The sequence below is a fragment of the Myotis myotis genome, unplaced genomic scaffold (genome assembly GCF_014108235.1).
Source record: "Myotis myotis isolate mMyoMyo1 unplaced genomic scaffold, mMyoMyo1.p scaffold_m19_p_8, whole genome shotgun sequence".
Lineage (NCBI taxonomy): Eukaryota > Metazoa > Chordata > Mammalia > Chiroptera > Vespertilionidae > Myotis > Myotis myotis.
The window spans coordinates 55,665,770-55,677,159 of record NW_023416390.1 but is presented as its reverse complement, the minus strand read 5'-3'; the positions used below and the strand labels follow the sequence as shown (position 1 = coordinate 55,677,159).

Here is an 11,390-nt window from a genome sequence, read left to right as displayed (position 1 = left end):
GTATTTACATTATGATTCATAACAGTAGCAAAATTACAGTTATGAAGGAGCAACGAAAATAATTTTATGGTTGGGGGTCACCACAACATGAGGAACTGTATTAAAGGGTCGCGGCATTAGGAAGGTTGAGAACCACTGTTATAAGGATACATGTGATGTCCTATAGGGCCCACCTGGATAATGCAGGTTCATCTCCCTGGCTCAACAGCCTTAATCTAATCACACCTGCCATGTCTTTACCATATAATGTAACAACCACATGTTCTAGGCATTAGGGCCTGATAACTTTGGGGGTGCTATTTAGTCTACTGCAATGGTGTCTGCTTCTGAATTAAGGTCTCACTTACTACTTCTTACTGGTGGAGCTAGACCACCTGCCTGCTCCTGAGTTGCAGAGGAAGCTGGACAGTGAGCTTGTTCAGAGATGATAGATGGCCGAGAGCCACATATCAACTAAAATAGTCTCTGAAGCTTCATAAAAAGGAACTTGGTTCCCGAATCTTTAAACTGAGAGAAACTACTTATGGCTGAATGTTTTAGACACAAAATTTCAAGCCATGCAACTCTTGACAAGGAAAACCATTAATCTAGAAAACTATTTTCTTTGACGAGGGGGCCAGGGTGGCAAAAACAAAAACATTAGGTATGGCTTTGGGGCTGTGTTCCTCTTTTTTTTTTTTTTTTTTAAGAGCACGTGTAGTGGCCCAGGGGGCATGACTCAGGGGTTGAGCATTGACTTATGAACCAGGAGGTCCCTGGGTTCAATTCCCAGTCAGGGCACATGCCAGTGTTGCGGGCTCAATCCCCAGTGTGGGGCATGTAGGAGACAGCCGATCAATGATTCTCTCTCATCATTGATGTTTCTATCTCTCTCTCCCTCTCCCTTCCTCTCTGAAATCAATAAAAATATATTTAAAATGTTTTTTTAAAAAAGAGCACATGTAGTGTATTTCAGGAAAGTTTCCCCTGTTCTCCAGATTCCCCAGTGGGCCTTCATGAAATCATCCTCTAGGCCCCTAGAGTCTAGGGGGCCTCGCTTTGGCTCCGAGAAGCTCAGTTCTTACCCATTTCACACACACCACCTCCCCCCCCCCCTTTTTTTTTCAGAGACTTTGAGAAGAACTTACACAACCAATCTATGCCCTGTGTTTCACAGAATATTTTAAAGCAACTGACTTTCCTGTTTCTGTAGCTAAACTCAATCAGCAAGGCCTCTTCCTCTTCCTGTGTTCCTCTTTTGATCACTGGAAAACTTTGCACCAGGACCCTAGTACAGACAATTTAATTAGGTCCTATATTTCATTCAGAGAGACTTTTGGTTATAACATCATGGTAAGTACCATTTCTTTTTTTTTCTTTTCTTTATTGATTAAGGTATTACATATGTGTCCTTATCGCCCCACTGCCCCCCCACACCCCCACTCATGCCCTCACCTCCCTGTTGTCTGTGTCCTTGGTTAGGCTTATATGCATGCATACAAGTCCTTTGGTTGATCTCTCCTCCTTACCCCCACTCTCCCCTACCTTCCCTCTGAGGTTTGACGGTCTGATCGATCGATGCTTCTCTGTCTCTGCATCTGTTTTTGTTCACCAGTTTAGTATCATTTCTTATTAGGTCTGATGTATGTTACTCTTGCGGTGCCCTGCACTGTCCAATATACTTATGGCAATAAGGACTTAGGCAGTAAGATATGGACATCTTCTCTTCTCTTTCTTCAACTCCCTGATATGTGATTTTCAAACAAATCAAAAGGTCATTCTTGAAACCAACCCCGCCCCCCCGCCCCCCCGCCCCCGGTTTTCCTCAATGCATATGTGTGTCTCCAGGTGAGCAGTGAATTTTCCCAGTTTCTCTCATCTGTGATACTTGCTAGAAATAAGTTTCCTAATCAGTTTGTTAAAAACAACAACAAACTATCTGCTAGGATCTGCCATGTCTTTAGAACGTTATCATGATGGTAGGCATCTTACAGGTTGCTCAGTGTCCAAATTGCTGTGACAGGAACAATAATTCTACATTTTGAGAAGAACCATGCAAACATATTGAGACTAGCATTTATAGCAACTACATAGATGCCAGCGTAAATACATCTTGGGCTCTTTTGTGTAAATAATCTTCTGAGAACATTGTTTTTTGTTGTTGACACATCACTGCAGGTTTATAAGATACACTTAAAATTCAGTTTGCTCCCTTGAGTGTTTTTTGTGTGAATTTGGCAGCATAGTAAAACTTTTCTTTTCGAAGGCCCAGAATTAAAGTGATAAAAAAAAAGTTGTGGATTAAAAGTGATTTTTTCTTTAACCTTGGAAGCTTCCTATTTCTCTGTTGAGATATATTTTTTTCCAGGAAGGAACTGTAGCATAATGATCTGATTGACAATGATCCCAGCTTCCCCAAACACTAGCTGAAAAGTTGGGGGCAAATTCCTGACCCTTTCTGACACTCGGTTTCTCATTATAGGATGGGAATAATAACCATGTCACCTTCTTACTTCCCAGCATGTTACTTTTCCCTTTCTTAGATATGACTGGCATTTTAAGAAAAGTGTATTTTAGTGCTTGTCTCTCCCTTGGGTTATAGAGTGCTTTTGTGTATGTCGAATGTTCTCAAACTGTCCATCTCTCTTTCCTCCCTAACCCCCCTGATTCGATGTGACCTTTTTGGTGGTAGTGGTGGGGTGATGGGGAGGAAGGATGAAGGAGAATTGTAGAGGTTTAGGAAGCTTCACTCTATGAATTAATACTTCTGCTTCAGCATAATGTGGGTATTTGATCAAACATAAAAAGCTTCAAGCTTTTAGTGTCCTGCTGACACCAGTATCAACAAAGCATTGAAGCGGAAGCTTCCTGGCGGCTGATTAGAGGGAGGTTTTACTTCACTAGCTTTAAGACTAAGTATACCTTTTAGTAGATCTTTCTCAAGGATAAGCTGCATCATACATTATAAATCAAATTCGAGAGCTTTAATAAAGGACCCCTGATAATTTGGTAATGTATTATCACCATGTTTTGGAAAGGCAATAAATGACTGCATTTTATAGTGTAATTTAAAATAATAATATGGATGACAGTTGTGTTCAGAAAGAGTAATTTAACAGTGTGGGCTTATAATAACCTTTTTTCCCTTGACAGTGTCCACTCTTATTTTAGCCCAAGAAGGGCTTACTTGGGAATGGTTTACTATGCTGGCTTTTAGAGTCTATTAGGGCTGAACATGTGTTTCTCTGGAATTTTATGTTGTTGTTTTGGAAAAGCTTCACACAAAAATGAAATTGAAAGCTGGAGGATAAAGACTGCTGAGGCCTGGCCAGCATGGCTCAGTGTTGACCTATGAGCCAGGAGGTCATGGTTCAATTTCTGGTCAGGGCACATGCCCGGGTTGAGGGCTCAATCCCTGGTGGAAGGCATGCAGGAGGCAGCCGATCATTGATTCTCTCTCATCATTGCTGTTTCTATCTCTCCCTCTCCCTTCCTCTCTGAAATCAATTTAAAAAATAAAAAAGACTGCTGAGGAGTGAGCCATTTCGATATCAAAAGCATGGCCCATGTTTGGGAGCCTGCTGTATCGGCAGAGGCCTCCAGGAAATGGGTGGCTTCTGAGAAGTGGTAATTGAAGAGACTTTAATGGAGAAACTGTTGATAAAGGTGTGGAAATGTTAAGGGGAGCAACGAGGGATGGTGAGGCACCCAGGAACTCATGCAGCAGCATCCGTCACCACCTCAGGCCTGAAGAGCCAAGCAGGTTTGCTGCTCCCAGATCTGGAAAACGCTGAGCTATGGGACAGGGGCAGGTGACAGGGGCTGTGTCTTCAGTGGGAGAAAGTGGGTCACAGTTACCTCGCAACAAGGCAAGGAGGAAGCCGAGGAGATTAAAATCTCCAACTGTTCTTTTTCTCTCCTTTTGAGTCTCTTTCTAGAGTCTCCCATTGGGCTGGACTCAACCGAAGCTGGAGAGCAAGGATGTCCAAGTGATAGAGTCTGAGGCACCGAGCAGGGTGCAGACAGCTGGAGCGTGGGTTTGGAGGGATATCCAGCACACATCCAAGCCTGGAAGTGAGGAATGATTAACAAAACAGACACTACCTGACACATATGTGACCAACGAGAATCTAAACTCAATGATTTTCTATTTCCCACTTTTCTGCTCTCCAGCCTTTACCAAGAGACCCCCCCCCCCCCCCGAGTTATGTGACTTTGCAGAGCTGTTTGTTTTATATCTCTTATTATGTTGGAATGCAACTCGCTGGATTTTAAGAAGAATGCATCGGTCTCCAGGAACACAAAACAAACAGAAACAGCCCAGTTCCTGCCACTGTCCAGGAATTACCTTGCCATTCACAAGCTCCATCAAAAACAGCCTAAAGGTAATTTTGCTTTTGCTTGTCAGGTATCCTGTATAGCTCTCCTGGGGTTCTAGCCCCCCCCCTCCTGCACCTCCTTCCTTCAGCTCCCCACTTCCTCCTTGGGGCTCCTGGCCTGTTTCACACATCTGTTTGGATTCCAAAACAGAATTGCAGCTATGTCACACCTTCCTAGGTGTCTGAGTTAGCTGAGAAGCCTAGTTGCCCTCTGATTTTATGTCCTCTTTCATTGTCCCTGCTCTACCATGCCCCCCACTCCTCTGAGCCTCCACCTTTCTTACAGGTCGCTGGGGCCAGCTGCACCACAGGTACCACAAACTACTGATGAGAGCTCGGACCCGGGCATCACAAAATTAGGTTCGGATTCCAACTTTGCCACAAATTAGCCATGTATCATTGGTCAAATCAAAGAATAATTCCTAGATTAACTTTGGTCATCTGGAAAATAGGGTGCATGAAGTCCATCTGTGATCCCTCAAATACTGCCTTGACATAAACAGAGTAAGAGTGGTAGAAGAGGTCTAGTTGTCTTCACAGGAAATGGAGGCTAAGGGAACATGGGTTGGACCTTGAAGATCCCAATTGTGTCCCAGGACCTGGTTCTCGGTTTTTTAAGCCACAGAAACTCACTCTTGTTTGGGACCAGGGGATGCCATGCCTTGACTCATCTTAACGAAACACCCACGAAAGCTGAGGTAGAGAGCGTAATGCCCGTTTATGGTTACTCTGTCATCTAAGTAGGCACCGCGCACTTGTCCTTCAGTCACTGCACCGGATTCCTTGGGTCTAGAGCCCTTTCCAATGAGATCACCCCCACCTGGACCCCTTCTGCACAGTGCTCTGGAGTCCCTACTGCCCCACCCAATCACACAGGAGACTGAGGTAGTAGTCACAATGCCAGTGTATTGCTTTACAATTAGAAATTTAAGAGCACGTATGCAATCAGCACCTTCTCTCCAGCTGCATGGGAGATTTAACTGCAATCACAAGCCATTTCCATTATTGTATGCAATCCCTCTCTAGGGGCCTAATGTACTCAAAGGCTGGAGACGAGACATTCCCTTGACACTAGGCAGACCTACCCTGAGAACCCAAATCCTAACTAGAGGCTTTTAGTGAGTGTAGAAATGTAACAAAGGAAGTTCTGCTTGATTGCGCAAGGAAAGATGGCCTGGTAATGCATCCATCGCACCCACAGATGTCCTTGGCACCCTAGAATGCTGTGGCCATGCTTCTAGAAAGTTTGCCATTGGAAGTGGAAATATTGTCTGCCCAATATCTAAGTCCCCTTTCCTCCAAAATTACTGAGGATGTCTGTCTCTGAGCCCGTTTCTACTGGGGACAGATTCCCCTCCCCAACCCCTTCCTCAGCATCTTCTTGCTTTCTTTTCTCAGACATGTTTAACCAAGTTACAATCTCCTGGAGAGCTATTTTCTCTGTCGCAGATGACTTGCTTATTTATGCTCAGATCCAACCTGTGTGGATTTCAGAGTTAAGTTCTGAGGGAGAGTCCCACTTCAAATTTGGAGTAAGCCTTAAACACCAACAGCTGAATTAAAATTTCGTTGTTCTGCTGCTCAGCCAAGCCCTCTGTGAAATATGCTGTTAAAGGGCTGCTGCTCCTTCACGTCCCTCTTACGATGAATGCGAGTTGATTGTGTTGGTCCCCAAATCCATTTATGTCAATTGTACTGGGTATGGTAATTTTATCATTTAAGTTAATTAAAAATATGAGTATGAAAAAAACTGTTGAGTGCGAAAAGAGAATTCTTAATGAAAACTAAGCTAAATGCTTTGCAAAGAATTGATAAAGGTACATAGCTAAAAATTCTATTGTTGAACAAGACAATTATAAATATTGGGGAAAAATATAAAAATTTAGGGCTTTGCAGCCAAATTGGTCCACAGCTACCTTTAAATTTTCACTCCTCTAAAGACACTGAAACTGGAGATTGTGAACAAAATCTTATGGGCATGCTTTATGCTTGAGACCAACAGAAAGCAATGGTAAATGAATGGCAATGTCCATACACCAAATAATTGTGGATAAATATATATTTATGTGTTCTAATAGCAAATGAAATGTTTAACCTAAGTATGCATCTATCAATTTTTATGATTTCTCACTTCAACTGGTAATTTTGACTCGCTGACTAGAGGCCAGGACTGAGTAAGTGAGATAAATGGGCTTCAGGTGCAGAATAAGGAAGGCTTGTAACAACATACAATGTGATAATGGCTACCGTCCCTGGAGCTACATTTTTAAAACAAACACAGCTTATTATTTAAATGTAATGTTAAATTTACTTAACATGCAAATACAGATGGTCCCCTAAAGCAGCGGTTCTCAACCTGTGGGTCGCGACCCCTTTGGCGGTCGAACGACCCTTTCACAGGGGTGACCTAAGACCATCCTGCATATCAGATATTTACATTACGATTCCTAACAGTAGTAACATTACAGTTATGAAGTAGCAACAGAAATAATTTTTTGGTTGGGTCACAACATGAGGAACTGCATTTAAAGGGCCAGAAGGTTGAAAACCACTGTTACAGAAACAAGGAGAACTTCTTCACTAGTCTTCCCTGGGGGTGTGTAAATTGCCATGTTAACTGCAGGGAGTTTCTGTAGTGAGTACCAGCATCACCAAGCTCTTCCATCTGTCCTTGTTGCCAGGAGGCGCTGCTTCCGACGGATGCGCCCCCTGCTGGCAGTGTGCAGAGAGACTTTTTCTTTTGCATCTTTAGGTGTCATTTTGGAGTAAAAGGGAATAAAACAATGTCTTGTCTGACCAGAGGATCCCTTGCTTGAGGAATACACAGGCGGATATCCAGCCTGAGCAAACATTGCATTAATTCAGGCATGCTCAGTCTTGAGCAGGGTCCTCGTTAGTCTCCACAGAACCACATTTTGAATGAGGAACTTCAGTCCCTGGTGACACACTGAGGTAAACACTTCCTGTTAAGTGCCCACCTCTCCCTATTCTTTTCGGTGTTTTCCCTCGCTCTCCTTGTGGTTCTGGGTGTCTCCTTCACCCCAGAGTCTATAGGAACAAGAGACCGGCTGATTCCTACATATTTGAGTTGGGTTTCCAGCTCCTACCAAATTCTACTGTCTAAAAAGGTAAAGAGAAAAGTTCAAATAACCTCCTGGGGACATGACCTCCTAAGCTGAGGCTGAAGAAGCTCAGGTTAATTCACAAACCACCATATAGAAATAAAGTCACAATTTCAGAGTTGGGGGAGGGGCAAGAGAAAATATTAATACAGTCTTTTAATAATTTGCCATATTAAATTCAAAATATATTTATGTGAAAAAATACCCTGGAAAATGTGCAATACTTGAATTTAATGTAAATGAGAGACTTAATGGGAGAAATGAAAAGAGCATGTTATATTTTAAAAATCAATTTCCATTATTAAATAGAAGCACAGGAAACAAACTGAAAATAGCATAGATCAGGATGTCTTTTTTCTTTTTTTTGCAAAATTATAATGGTATTGCTACTCATAATTACGAGAAATGGGTGACAATATTTTAAATGAGTTAACTTTGGCCCATCATGCTCACTTCATGGTGTGAAGAAAACAGCACTTGAATTATTTTCCCCTTAATTTGTTCTAAATTACAGCAAAGTGCTCTGCAAGAAGCAAGTGCTTGTGTTAATTAACTCTGAGTAAAGAAGGTCACTGGTATACATGGGACTCATTTTGTGGTTTTTTTGTTTGGAGGCACCAAAACAATTTGAATTTTATCTTAATTTATTTTAAAATAGAAAAAAACATACACAACTCTTTAACATTCAGATGTTTTACTTTCTTCTTCACATTAGTCTTTTATATAAACTGTTCCAATCTCCCCACAGAATTTTATCCTAATGCAATATATTTTTACTCTTGAAAATATTTTATTCATCACCTTGTCATATTTGCCTGCAGTAAATATATATATTATTTTAAAATTATTTAAAAATTTCTCCTGTGAATATAGGTTGTGTTATACAGTTTTTCCATATTGAGTTATTTCAATTATTATCAGTACACAATTGATCAGAACAACATAAATATATTACAACAGTTAATAAATAGTATATGTCAAACTAAAATGCTATAGGTAATGCATATCAATGAAATTGATGTATCATAGACAAGTTAATATTAATTTAAAATTGTTAGACTAAGTCAGGATTCAGCAGGGATTATCCCCCCCCCCTTTTTTTTCTGGTAGAAACTCAGGTTGAAATTGCTGGTGCTCTCCATAGTCGGTTACCCTCTTCTTCTGAGTATACTGGGAAACCTTTCAGACTTCCTTAAGGTTGGACCACGTGACTAGTTCTGGCCAATGATCTATGAGTGGAAGTGCCATGTATTGAGTTAGGACCCTGGAACTAAAGAGTTCTCTACTCCCTTTTCCTGCAATAGCATCACTGGAAAACATGCAGCCCATATCTATGAGTTACTGCTTGTAAGTGAACTGCCCTGGAGAGCCAATGGAACCAGAGCAGGCTTTGCATGGCCAAGAAGTAACTTCTGAGTTTCATTTCTAACCACTGCTATTTTAGAGGGTTTGTTTGCTTCCACAGCATACTCTACCTATCCTGACTAACATAGAAAATTTGTTCATGTAAATAAAAAGATGGGAATGAAAGGAGGTTTGTTATAGCTATACTAGAGGCTCAGTGCACAAAATTCGTGCATGGGCAGGGTTCCTAGGTTTGGCCGGCAATCAGGGCCGATTGGGGCCTTCCTTCCCCCAGCTGCCAGCCGCTGGCCGCTGGCCAGAGCCTTCATTCTGCACCACCCCCTGGTGGCCAGCACATGTCATAGCAGGTGGTCGAACTCCTGGTTAGTCGAACTGCTGAGGGGACAATTTGCATATTAGCCTTTTATTATATAAGATAACTCCATTATTTGAATTATTTTCTCATATGTGACAAAAATCATAGTGATTATACATTAAAAATTATTTTCATCATCTATCAACTGACAATTTGATTATGTTCTTCTTGAATTTTGCTTAAAGTAAAGAACTGGAAACACTCAATTTGCAAAAGAATTTGCTACCCAATCATTAGAATGATTAACTCTCAATTTCCTAGAAGTAAAATTAAAAGGCTTTACTAAGACTTTTCAAATGACTATTAATTATGACTGCTATTCTTTCATTTATAGACACTTTATTTTACCTGATTATACAAGGTAAGGTTGGGAAAAATGAAATGTTAATTTCATTATACTTCAATAAATTCTTTTTTATTAAAATGTCTTCATTTTAATAAGCACTTTAATCAGAACACTAGAGATGCAAATTTAGTTTATTCAACTAATGAAAAATATTCATCATAATAACTTAATTGGTAAGGCCAGGTTTCATTGTCAAAACCGTGAGCCAAATAAGACAATGTTTAGAAAAAGTCTGATTTTATTTTTCAACTCAACAAGTATGCTCTTACTCACCCTTTGAAATCTAAGATAGATAAATCTAAGAGCTCTGCCATGAGCTTTTTACCAGGATAAAGTTAAGACATCAGATTCTTATCAATATCTACACTCTCCTTGCTTTCTCCAGATTTTCTCTCCAAGGGATGGATGAAATAAAGTCTTAAACAAAGTGGTTATCATCTCTGATGTTCCACTATTCAATGCATATTAACTCAGAATATCCCAACATGGAATTGCTAACTCAACACTTCACCCTTAACAGAAAAATGTATGGATACAGGGAAAGACAAGACGCCGTGCACTGGGTTCATAAATCCTTTATTAGAAGATGCTGCACTGACATCTTTTCAGTACTTTGAAAATTTTTCTTTGGTGCCAGGGAGGTTTCCCCAAAGTAAAGGAGCACAGTAAGATTTGGAGTAGAAGCCATGTCATTTTTTTAAGGTAAAGATAAGCATTTGTGTAAAGACATAGGAAATAAGAATCAGTATGACACCATCATCTCAGGGTGTTCCCAAGCAAACCAATCCTAAGAAAGACTGTATGAAGGTTAAAAGATTCTGGAAACTGCCCTAACTGCTTTGGCTCAGTGGATAGAGCATCAGCCTGTGGACTGAAGGGTCCCAGGTTCAATTCTGGTCAAGGGCATGGACCTTAGTTGCGGGCACATCCCCAGTGGAGGGTGTGCAGGAGGCAGCTGATCGATGTTTCTCTCTCATCGATGTTTCTAACACTCTATCCCTCTCCCTTCCTCTCTGTAAAAAATCAATAAAATATATTTTTTTAAAAAGATTCTGGGGGTGTGCACCAAGGAAGCATAACAAAATGCGGAGACAAAGAAACAGGACAAAATTGTCAATGGAAGATATAGAGTTCAGAACCACACTTTTAAGGTCTCTCAAGAACTGTTTAGAAGCCGCTGATAAACTTAATGAGATCTACAAGAAAACTAATGAGACCCTCGATCTTATATTGGGGAACCAACTAGAAATTAAGCATACACGGACTGAAATAACGAATATTATACAGACTCCCGACAGCAGACCAGAAGAGCGCAAGAATCAAGTCAATGATTTGAAATGCGAGGAAGCAAAAAACACCCAACCGGAAAAGCAAAATGAAAAAAGAATCCAAAAATGCGAGGATAGTGTAAGGAGCCTCTGGGACAGCTTCAAGCGTACCAACATCAGAATTATAGGGGTGCCAGAAGATGAGAGAGAGCAAGATATTGAAAACCTATTTGAAGAAATAATGACAGAAAACTTCCCCCACCTGGTGAAAGAAATGGACTTACAGGCCCAAGAAGCGCGGAGAACCCCAAACAAAAGGAATCCAAAGAGGACCACACCAAGACACATCATAATTAAAATGCCAAGAGCAAAAGATAAAGAAAGAATCTTAAAAACAGCAAGAGAAAGAAACTCAGTTACCTACAAGGGAATACCCATACGACTGTCAGCTGATTTCTCAACAGAAACTTTGCAGGCCAGAAGGGAGTGGCAAGAAATATTCAAAGTGATGAATACCAAGAACCTACAACCAAGATTACTTTATCCAGCAAAGCTATCATTCAGAATTGAAGGTCA

General features: G+C 40.9%; 1 long non-coding RNA gene across 1 annotated transcript; it reads left to right on the top strand.

Moving 5' to 3' along the window:
* The first annotated feature begins 1,211 nt into the window (after positions 1-1,211).
* LOC118662242 lies at positions 1,212-6,163 on the top strand. The gene is made up of 3 exons (XR_004969646.1): positions 1,212-1,332; positions 3,907-4,364; positions 4,645-6,163. It is a non-coding gene; the product is annotated as an uncharacterized LOC118662242 (long non-coding RNA).
* Positions 6,164-11,390: the final 5,227 nt, after the last annotated feature.